Here is a 12430-nt window from a genome sequence, read left to right on the forward strand (position 1 = left end):
ATTATTTTTTGGAAACAATACCTCAACTGCAGAGAGTTCCACTCTCTGTAAACAGGCAGCCAAAGGGTTTGTGCTGCAGAGGGTTGGGCCTACTTGTCCCAAGGACAAAGTAAACATAAAAACTTGTTGCCCTTGACCCCAAACAAGATTTGGGCGTCGGGCGATAGGAATTCCACATCCCTGACTCTGCCAAGAGCTCCTAGAGCCTGAACCTTGCTAGGGTTGGAACCTGTTCTTATCTTTTTCAGCTTGCAGAGGGCCCTTAACCCTCCCACCCCTAGATTGAGGTCAGGGGTGAGGTTGAGTTCCACAACCATTTCCTGCTCATTATGTTACTAAAGTTGGGGATTACTTTTTAAGAAACTAAAACTACTTCTAGTTATGAATCCCTAACTTAAAAATAACTTAAGTCTAAAAAGAAATGCTAAAAGGACTTAAAAAAGGGCCCTAGCAGGACTTTTTAAACTTTAGAAAAAATTGCCAAATTCAAAAATCAGTCTCTAAGTGCAATTTTGGAATTTAGTCATGTGGTCAGGTATTGGCTGAGTAGTCCAGCAAATACAAAGTTGCAGACCCCACCGCTGATCCACCAATGTAGGAAGCTGGCTCTGTGTGTGTGTATGTGTGTGTGTATATATATATATATATATATACCTCAATAATGAGATTTAGGGCCTGATTACAACTTTGGCGGAGGGGGTTAATCCGTCCCAAATGCGACGGATATCCCGCCCGCCGTACTACAAGTCCATTCTATCCTATGGAACTCTTGATACGGTGGGCGGGATATCCGTCACATTTAGGACAGATTAACCCCCTCTGCCAAAGTTGTAATCAGGCCCATAGTGTGCAGAGTCCATGGTTCCCCCAGAGGCTTAACAGAGGCTAAAGTAGATAATACTAATGCTCTCTTTTGTGGTAGTGTGGTTGAGCAGTTAGGTTTATCAGAGGATAGTGCAAAGCATTTGTTGGACACGTACAGACAACAGAAGATGCACACACGCAATGACTTAACTCCAGACCAATGTTTTTTTTTTATATAGCAAAAGTATCTTTTCTTAACTTATTTTTAAAACCACAAGATTCAAGTTGCAGGTACGTACTTCAATAAATTCGTATTTCACGCATATATCAATAGTACTTTGTTTGAAATCGATAAGTTATACAGTTTTTGAAATATTGGCAATTATCTGTTTTAAAAGTTGACTGCAATTTTCAGAAACAGTTCCTGGGAGATGGGGGCGGGGGGACAAAAATTAGTACAATTTATAGGTAAGTACTTGATTTACAGTTCCAGTCTCCAGGGGTTAGGAAGTCCACAGGTTGTGGTTCAAGTTGACCCCAAACACCCACCACCAACAACAAGGGGCCAGCTGGGTGCAGAGGTCAAAGTTAAGGCAAATGTAACATGGGCTCCTATGGAGACTGAGGGAACTTAGCTGCAGGCAGGTACCCTGATTCCAAGTACCCACGGCTTTGGAGGGCAGACCTGGGGGTTTAGAGGAGCACTGGGAGGGCCACATGTAGGCACCAAACACATCCCCTCAGCTGCACTGGGGCGGCCGGGTGCAGGGTGCAAATAAGCCGTCGGGTTTCCAATGCTGGTCTATGAGTGGACCCCAGGGGTCACTGATGCTGCAGGCGAAGTCCAGGGGGTCGGCTTGGACAAACCACAGGCTGGAAAGGGAGGAGGGCCGCCTAATGAACGTAGCTCGACCAGAGGTCGGGTTCTCTAAGGCCTGGGGGCGCCAGATGCAATGGTCTTTTAGGCTTCAGATAGCTTTCGCGGTCAGGGAGGTCCTCAGGATTCCCTCTGGAGGCATGGTCATGGAGGGTTGAAAAGGTCAACCCAGGGTGGGCACTTGCTCACAATCGCCTGGCTGGTTGGGCCACCTGGTCACCGGCCGTGGGTGTCTGGGTCAATGGCCACAGGGCCCTTGGTACACACAGGTACCTTTTACAGATGATTTGCCTGTGTGCCAATTGTGCAAACAAAGGTACAGATTTTGGGAAAGGACACTGGTGCTGGGGCCTGGTTAGCGGGATCCCAGCACACTTTCAATCAAAGTTGGTGTGACTATCAGGCAAGAAGTGGGGGATAACCAGTGGAACTTTCCTACACATGACCTATGTTGGACTTTCATTTGGGCTATCTTTGGTATTACTGGTGATAAATTTAGCAGAGTTGAATAGATCTTGGCCCCATTTATTAAAATAAGTGAGCCAGCGCCACAGAGGATAATGCTGTACAGAGTCACAAGACTGTAAGGAAAGACGTACTAGCATGACTTGCAAACATTGTGCCATCTTGCTGTTAGTCTTTTTTTGTCTAGGCTGTTTTTATTCAAGTGGACTTCGCATTCTGAGAGTATGCTAGATATACTTCATGATTTTGATGACATTCATCTTTAGAGGTTAGGGTCACCTGGTTAAGGGGTGCACCCAAAGGGTTCGCTCACAGTAGTCTAGGGTGAAGGTTCAACTGGTGGCTCAAACAGTTCAGGGGCACACCCTAGGTGTATCCTTGTCCATAGTCAACTGCCACTATTGCCCCTCATACCAAGGTATATGTTGACTGTAGTGATGGCAGCTGTTTAGTAGAAAAGGGGTATTACATTTTTTTTCTGCACTCCCGTAGAGGAGATTGTTTTCAGCTCGCTTCATGTAAAATATACACATTTTCCATAACTGGATTGATACTTTCTGAGTGTGTGCCTCAGTTATGCATGTATGTTTGGTGTGTGAAACAAAGAGACCATCTACAGGGCGAATGGTTTGTCAATTTAGGTCACTCTATATGGATCTCAACAAGACGGTTTGGTGTTGTGTGTGGTGCATTTATTTAACAGACATACACAAAAACCTTCTGCCATTTAAGGCACCAACCTTCATAACTTTAGATAAAAGGACAAAAATTCAGCTAAGGAAAATGACCGATAAAATCAACATAGGTTGCATTCATTTGTTGGTTAAACGTCCAGTTTTTCAGCATTTCTCTAAGACAAAACACTTAGGTTTCAGAGTGTAAAGTCACTGCTGAAAGGTTCCTGATATTTAATTCTGCGAAATGGAACGCTCAGTCATCAATGGTAGAGAGACTGGGTTTAGAAATTAATGGTGAAAACCTGTCACAGAGCTAAGTTTTCTTAGCAGGTGATATCACAGAATTTATATAAACAGATTTACGGAGCACTGCCATTAAAAGGAACTGAAAATTACGTTATTGTAAATAGGTAGCAAATGAAATGATATCTAAATAGGGGTGACGTCCTGGCACCTTGAACAACCTGCAATCAGCCAGACTTCAGCATATTGCAACAACGGAAGCCGTTGAAGTCTCTTAACTGGTGCCGCAAAATAAATCGCATTGCCATAGTCCAGTCCTGACTGTACTATAGCTCTGACAACAGGACCATCAAGGTGGGAGTCTAGAAAAGAAAGGATCTTTTTCAAGATCTCAAGATTCTTTACTGTATTAGAAAGCTTATGGCGTGCAAAGACAACTAGAGGAAGGCCAACAGATTTGATTTCAGGGCCCTGTTTACAGTTGTAGTAAGTACATCAGTTTTGAGAAAGTCAGTTTTAAACTATTGGCAAAGCCAATAGGTCTTGTTTTTTGACCTATTGTCTTTACCCATGCTTTATGCTAATGCTATGAAGAATCTGCAGGATTGAAAAACAGGCACAGATACCTACGTAATAACGTGAGCATAACTTTTCTTTTCTTTCTTTACTGCCTCTTGGAAAGGTACGGAAAAAGAAATATAATTGAATACGTAAAAGCACTTTTTGCACTGCGGAGAGGCATTTGCCTGCTGCCTAAACCGCCAGAAAAAAATAATACGTAAACGTCTATGAGGAGCTTGAGGAGTAGAGTAAGACCATGTGTGGGAAGCAGTGGGGAGTGGGCAGAGGAGCAACAGAGGCGCCCGAGGCTGGGTTAATACAAGCCTAAATAAATAAATAATAAAAGAATGCCATGCAGGGTGTGGGAAAAGCAATAGAGGAGCTAGAAGGGAAGAATGAGGGGGTGGGGGGGCATTGCACTTTGGCCGCAGGAAACTTTGCAAGAGGCTGAGGGCTAGAAAACGTCAACTCTTATGGGGTAGAAAAAGAAAAGAGGTCCCTGAATGTGTGAAGCTGAAAAATAGATGTGACCAATTAAAGGAATGGTAAAGAGGAGATTTCCAGGACAGAGATAAACACAAGGAGACAAAGAAAGACATTGAATAACAAGCAAACGAATTAGTGTGACAATAAAGCACTAAATAGTAAGAAGTGGGTGGACTCCAAGCCCATAGTAACTTTTAGTTATTGTCCAAAAGAGGTCTTTTGCAAAAAAGCTGTCTGGTAGGTCAGACCTAAAACACTGATGGACATGCACCAACTAGTAATCTCTAGATAACTAAGCAGATTGCTGTGATTATTCTGTAAAGATGGATTAGATTGAGCACAAGAGATAGTGAAAAGTATCTATCATCCACCTGCATACAGAATTGTGGACTCTTTTGATGGAGTAAGTTAGTGACGGGGACATATGTACGTTAAATTATAGTAGAGTGAAGATGGCTCCCTGTGGCTTGCGGCATGTCAATGAACTAGGTTGCCCAGCATTGTCACTAACTAGAAAACAAATAGCCCTCTGGATCCAGTCCCTCAAGCCGTCCAAGGCTACGCCAACGCTGGTAGAGTAGGCCTCGTTTGCCATGTCAAACCTTCTTGCCAATTATGGAGCAAGAACATTCTGCTCTCCAAACATTACACATCCCATTCTCAAGAGGCTTAAAAACCAATTCTTTTATATATTGACTTACATGATCAATCAGTCACCAGTCTGCACTTCTTGGATGCCAAATTTCCTTTTTGGCTAAATATTGTCTCTCAAGCGCCTCTTGAATCTACAGCTGGATTCTCAGTTTCAAAGTCTGTTTGATGCTCTAAGTCTGCATTGATATCCAGGACAAAAGTCATCCATATGATTACAATCTCCCATTATTTTTGACTGATCAAACTCTTCCTGAGACTAACATCACTCCATATAAAGGTTCAGTGGATAAATTATGTCTTTTCTTCCAAGAATTTGCCTCCTTAATACTTCTCAGTCTCTGTCCTTTCCTGATCACTAAAATACCAGTATTTCTCTTCTAATATCAAATCTATCTTTCTCTTGCTAAAACTCTCCTCTATCATATTCATCTTGTTCTGCATCATCCTTTTAATTTTCCTTATCTGTAAAATTCCAGGTTCTTCAAAACATAAGCTCTCTTAATCCAAGATCACTATTCTTAAAATCTACACCCTATAAGTTTAGCGTTCCCATCGCTCTGCGCCTCGATTTAAAATGGCCATAGAAACCATCTAAATATGGTCGCTGGCTCTCAAAAGACCCGAGTAAGCTGCAGAGCTGCGTCACTGTTCTGACCCCGTCAGGAATCATGACTTCTGCTTGCGCACCCATGTCAGCCTCTTGCAGCAGCCCCACTCAGGTAAGCAGAACAGCTAATCTGGACAGGTGAATGTCTGCACAACTCTTCACCTTCCAGTTCAGCATGAGATGGTTACGGTGTTATGCAACAGTGTTGCCTCATATCTCTAGGAGCCTGCTGTATAAGGGGAGGCTGCACCTCTACTTGTAGGTGACAGTCACTCCTACACCAGTTGGCTGCTGTCGGCCCAATCCTCCTGCCGCTCTAGCAGCACCTCACCAAAACCTAAATAGTAAAGGTGATTTCTGGCAGCCTAGCGCATGGACTCTGGAAGTCTCTCTCAGGGAAAATCGTGGTACAACAAGTCTTATCCGTTTCTCTCGTTAGCAATAAGTTTCTTGCATACACTCAGGTAAGAAAGAAGATGCAGGATAGTTTTCAATACGTTTATTGAAAAGACTACAATCTGCGATAAAATGCATGAGCTGAAATGATTAGGATAACAACAAGTGACAAAATCAGGATTGTGAAAGTAAGCAATGTGAATATGAACAACCCCAACATATTGCAATGAACATGAATATGCAAATTCCTCCCTAAAGCGTATTTGCCATCCTAAAGAGAGCAAGGCATGATAAATCTAATCTGCCCATGGAGTGTCTGAGAAGCATCCCGACCCCTGTTTGCCTCCAAATCCGGCTTTTTAGAGACACAAAGGCTGAGGTCTGCTGCAAAGTGACTTACAGTATAGATTAAATATCCCGGGTGGAACCCCCTCTAATGGCCTTGGTCTCACAAGGTGTTTTTTTTAAGGCACATGTTATAGTTCGGGCAGACATCCTGAAGTGGTTATGCACTTAAATGCTAGATTGTGCGTGCAAACTTGTATCCGCAATATCATAACAAATGCCTGACTTGTTCACATTGTGTTCTTTCTCAATGTATTTATTATTTGTTTAATTGCTGCAGAGAGTGGCACTAAAGGATTTAGTACATGATTGCTTTTGGTTTTGTATTTAAATCGAAGAGCTAGTGATTTTCATTAACGTTTTGCAGTTGAACAAAATACATGTTTTTCAGCAGCTTACCTAAATAGGACACCGCGCAATTGGCTGAAAATGTATGGGGTCTTCTGGCTTGAGAGACGTTTTCTTTAGCAGAGGTTTAATGACTGCTCAGTTTCATTCTACGGGAACAACAAATGGAGCAAGACAGCTGTTAAAAAGCCCCAGGAGATCATCTAAGAAAAAGTGGCAGAGGTGTTCAAATTTTTGACTGGACGATGTAATTAGGCGAGGCAGATGGTCTAGTCTGAGAGATCATATCAGACAGTTGAATATTAGTGATGGGCTTAAAGGTGGAGCAAGAGCTATGTGGGTGAGGGATACAGTCCTCTATCTTTGTATTTTGTAGTAGAGGGATCTCCCTCTGCTCCTGTGTTATCTCTAATTTCGATGATTACTTGAAGGTAGGAGATAAAGATCTCCAACAGATCTTTACTAGAATGGATAGTAAGGTAGATTGGTTAGGGTGACTGCTACTTTCAAAAGTCCATAAAAGTTCTTTGGCAAATAAATCCTTTGAGAAAATGGGTTCTTGACGAATTTATTTGCAATTCAGCATCAGGGAGACATGGGGCCACATGTATCAAACAATTTTGCATTCGGAAACGGTGCGAATTGCAAAATTCGACCTTTTGCGAATGCAAAAATGCCCTTCAAGATTTATGAAAGGCATTCGCAGTGCAATTTCAAGGAATCGCTAAAATAGCGATTCCCTGAAATTGCAATTCCATTTAGGTAATCGCAATTTGCGATTCTCTAAATAGGAAATCGCAAATAGGGAATTTCTATTCGCGATTTCCAAAGCACATGTATCATGCATTTCCTAAATGCGAATTGAGAATTTAGGAAATACAATTACCACCAAATCCAGGGCCAGATGTATCAAAGAATTCTGTATGCGCAAACGGTGTGAATCACAAAATTCCACCGTTTATGAATGCAAAATCGCCTTTCATGATTTATGAAAGGAATTCGCAGTGCAATTTTAAGGAATCGCATATATAGCGATTCCTTAAAATTGCGACTTCCCTGAATAGGTAATCGCAAATAGGGAATTTGCGAATACCTATTCACATGTATCATACATTTCTTAAATGTGAATTTGGCATTTAGGAAATGCAATTACCACAAATTCAAGTTTTGTGGTAAGCATGTGCTATTTTTAAAAATGCATTACAAATGCATTTTTAAAAATGACATGAAGCACACACATGCCTCTTGGCATGTGTGTGCTTTATATGCCTACAAATATTTTTTTGGGGTGCATCAAAGGGGGCCCCCAGCTCCCTGGAGCTTGCATTACCTAATTTGCAAATTCCCAACAGGAATTCGCAAATTAGGTAATGCAAAACCATTCGCACCTATAGGGATGAATGGAGTCCCATTCCCTAATTGCAATTCGGTAATAGCAATTGCTACTTTTAAGGAATTTCTATTACCGAATCACAATTTTCATACATCCCATTTTGCATTTTTTAAATAGCGATTTCTTTAAAGTCGCTATTTAGGAAATGCAAACCGGGACTTTGATACATCTGGCCCATGGAGTGTTCTGGAGTTAGAAGCAAAGTTATGGCACCATTTCCTTTCAGCTTGCCTCACTTTCAATTTCATGGATTTTAACTTTAGCAAAATCAACCCACCAGTGAATTTGTACTATGTTCATTTTTTCGAACACTATGGACAATCATTTATCTTGTACCGTCATAATATTCTTATTTAGACAATCAAGATGGGAGGATGGATAGCTTCCAGAGAGGGGACTTTGTTTTGTGCTACCTCTTGATTTCCGGGACCATTACAGAAGCGTTCCGATTTTCTCATGCCTGTTATACAATTAAATGTGGTGTTTGCAGTCTTTTTCGATGTGGGACATTGATTCAGATAAATCTGACAACATCAGCTTATCTGGGAAGTACACGGAATAGGGTGGTTGGAAAGAAAGAGCCAGAAGCTTGCACATGCTCTCAGCTACTGTTATGGCAATCAGGAAGAGCATTTTGAGGGTCAGAAGATGAAAGGGACAACTGTGCATCGGCTCAAAGGGAGTACTCATTAAAACAAATCACAATAAAATGTAATGCCCACAGCATCATCACAAAGTGCTCTGCTGGAAATAAATGTTGCAAACCTTTCAGAAATCTCATCACAACTGTTGATTTAAACAATGAAGGCAAAAAACCTGAAAGAGCCTGCAAGTAGCCCTTCACGGTGCCCAAAGTAAGCCCTTGCTAGTCCAAGGACAAAACAAACAACAAAACTTCAGGCAGCTTGGCCTGCAGAAGATCAGTCTGGTGGGTGCCACACCAAACCACAAATCTGGCCCAGTGACTGGCATGTACACATTTTTAAGAGCGATGACTCGCCACCAAGAGGACCTCAACAACCTCTGGAGGAAAGTCAAATAAAGTCAATTGCTGCCGCTCAGTCTCCAAGCCTGGTGATTCAGATTGTGCAGGCTTGGGTGCAGCACCCTGCCCTGATGCTGAGACAGAAGATCCTTCTAAAGCAGCAGCTTAATCAAAGGACATAATGCTCGTGCCCAGGAGTTCTGTTCAGGACACTCTTCTGGCCCAATGCCGAGCCACTAGGATGACTTGGGCCTGGTCTTCTGTGGTGATCTTCATAAACCTGGACAGGAGATGCAGCAAGGAATGGACGTGAGCGCGCCTGGGTGATGGCTCTGCTCATCACTTCCACAGCGGAATGGCACTGGCATGGAGCTGCACAACATCACCTAGTGGAGTGCAGGAGTAACGCTTTAAAGTTTCTGTAAGCCGTCTGACCCCTGGAGAATATTCACAAAGGGAGGAATCTGCAGTTAGAAGTATCCATCAGAAACAGTCATACACGGTGACGTGTCATCTTTAGGAGTGTACTGTATCATGGGTAGAAATCACACTTTCCATGCATCACTGGGGTCTTCTAGGGAAGGCCCTATATTGAATCCACCCAGGAGCAATGGAACTCCAACCCAGTGGGACACTGTTAAGCCAGTTTTATATTAAGTCCACCCAGGAGTAACAATCACAACCAAACCGAGGCACTGTTAAGTCACCAAGGGCAAACTATATTTTCTCTGCCTAGCAACAATGGGACCAAAGCCATGTGGCACTGTTAAGCTACTAAGGCTACAGAGAAGAGGCAGGCCCCCAACCAACTGGGCACTGATAAGCCATCAGGAGTATGCTATGAAATCCACCTAAGAAGTGACAGAAGCTCAGACCCTTGCGGCAGCAGTTAAACCACTGAATAATATAAGTACACCAAGTGATGCCAGTTCCCCACTCCCTGATGTCACAGTTAATGACAGACTAACACTGTAGACAGACCACTCGAGGAGAGGAGCAACCAAATACACAATCTGCCATAAGTTAAGCACTAAGAAGACCATTCAGGACTGGCAGCATGTAGGAAGTTGGCTCTGTATATACTATCTCAAAGTGAGAGATAGTGTGCACAGAGTCCAAGGGTTCCCCTTAGAGGTAAGATAGTGACAATATTAGATAATTCTAATGCTCTATTTTGTGGTAGTGTGGTCGAGCAGTAGGCTTATGAGAGGGTAGTGTGAAGCATTTGTTGTACACGCACAGGCAATAAATGAGGAACACACACTTAACTCCAGGCCAATAGTTTTTATATGAAAAAATATATTTTCTTAATTTATTTTAGAACCACAAGATTCAAGATTTGAAGTAAATGCATAAAATGCAAGGTTCTCCACACAGGTAAGTTCGGAACTTTGAATTAGAGCACTAACATACACAGTTTTAGTTAAAATGGCAATAAGCTATTTTAAAAGTGGACACAGTGCAAAAATCAACAGTTCCTGGTGGAGGTAACTAATGGTTAGTTTGTCAGGAAAGTAAGGCACTTACAAGTTCAAGTTCCTGGGCATAGGCAGCCCACCGTTGGGGGTTCAAGGCAACCCCAAAGTCACCACACCAGCAACACAAGGCCAGTTAGGTGCAGAGGTCAAAGTAGGGCCCAAAATACATATGTGCCTATGAAGAACAAGGGTGTTCCGGTTCCAGTCTGCCAACGGGTAAGTGCCTGCGTCTTCGGAGGGCAGCACAGGGGGTTTTTTAAGAGCACTGGGGGGGGGGACACAAGTAGGCACACAAAACACACCCTCAGCGGCACAGGGGCGGCCGGGTGCAGTGTGCAAAGCAGGCATCAGGTTTGTAATAGAAATCAATGGGGGGGACCCAGGGTTTACTCTAGCAGTGTAGGCAGGGCACGGGGGCTTCTCGGGCCAGCCACCGACTGGGTTAGGCAGAGGGTCGCCTGATGGTCACTCCTGCACTGGAGTTCGGTTTCTTCTGGTCCTGGGGGTTGCAGGTGCAGTGCTTGGTCCAGGCGTCGGGTTCCTTGTTACAGGCAGTCGCGGTCAGGGGGAGCCTCTGGATTCTCTCTGCATGCATCACTGTGGGGATCCAGAGGGGTTGTCTCTGGTTACTCACGAGGTCGCAGTCGCCTGGGAGTCCTCCCTGTAGTGTTGGTTTCCTGGAGCTCGAGCCAGGGGCATTGGGTCCAGAGGGTGAAGTCTCACGCTTCCGGCGGGAAGAGCCAGTTCTATAAAAGTTGCTTCTTTGTTGCAAAAATGTTGCTGTGGGTGAACAGGGCTGCTGTTCTCAGGAGTTTCTTGGTCCTTCAGGTTTCAGGGCAGTCCTCTGAGGCTTCAGAGGTGGCTGGTCCCTGTCAGATGCGTCACTGTGCAGTTTTCTTTGAGTCTGGTGACAGGCGGGTAGGGCTGGGGCCAAAGCATTTGTTGTCTCCGTCGTCTCTGCAGGGCTTTCAGGTCAGCAGTCTGCAGGGCTTTCAGGTCAGCAGTCCTTCTTCTTTGTGTAGGTTACAGGAATCTGATTTCCTGGGTTCTAGGGTGCCCCTAAATACTGAACTTAGGGGTGTGTTTAGGGCATGAGGGCAGTAGCCAATGGCTACTGTCCTGGAGGGTGGCTACACCCTCTTTGTGCCTCCTCCCTGAGGGGAGGGGGACACATCCCTAATCCTATTCGGGTAATCCTCCAATCTCAAGATGGAGGATTTCTAAAGGCAGGGGTCACCTCAGCTCAGGACACCTTAGGGGCTGTCCTGACTGGTGGGTGACTTCTTGTTTTTCTTATTATCTCCTCCAGTCTTGCCGCTAAAAGTGGGGGCAGTGGCTGGAGGGGCGGGCATCTCCACTAGCTGGGATGCCCTGGGGTGCTGTAACAAAAGGCATGAGCCTTTGAGGCTCACCGCCAGGTGTTACAGTTCCTGCAGGGGGAGGTGAGAAGCACCTCCACCCAGTGCAGGCTTTGTTCCTGGCCACAGAGTGACAAAGGCACTCACCCCTTGTGGCCAGAAACTCATCTGGTTGTGGCAGGTTGGCAGAAACTGGTCAGCCTAGCACTAGGAGTCGGACTGGTATTCAGGGGGCATCTCTAAGATGCCCTCTGGGTGCATTTAACAATAAATTCCACACTGGCACTGGTTTGATACTAAACTTCCCAGATTTCAGTGTAGCCATTATGGAACTGTGGAGTTAGTATTTGACAAACTCCCAAACCATATACTCTTTATGGCTACCCTGCACTTACAATGTCTAAGGTTTTGCTTAGACACTGTAGGGGCATAGTGCTCATGCACATATGCCTCACCTGTGGTATAGTGCCACCCTGCCTTAGGGCTGTAAGGCCTTCTAGAGGGGTGACTTACCTATGCCACAGGCAGTGTGAGGTGGGCATGGTACTCTGAGGGGAGTGCCATGTCGACTTAGTAATTTTCTCCCCACCAGCACACACAAGCTGTGAGACAGTGTGCAGGTGCTGAGTGAGGGGTCCCCAGGGTGGCATAAGACATGCTGCAGCCCTTAGAGACATTCCCTGGCATCAGGGCCCTTGGTACCAGGGGTACCATTTACAAGGGACTTATCTGGGTGCCAGGGCTGTGCCAATT

The sequence above is a fragment of the Pleurodeles waltl genome, chromosome 12, assembly GCF_031143425.1.
Source record: "Pleurodeles waltl isolate 20211129_DDA chromosome 12, aPleWal1.hap1.20221129, whole genome shotgun sequence".
Lineage (NCBI taxonomy): Eukaryota > Metazoa > Chordata > Amphibia > Caudata > Salamandridae > Pleurodeles > Pleurodeles waltl.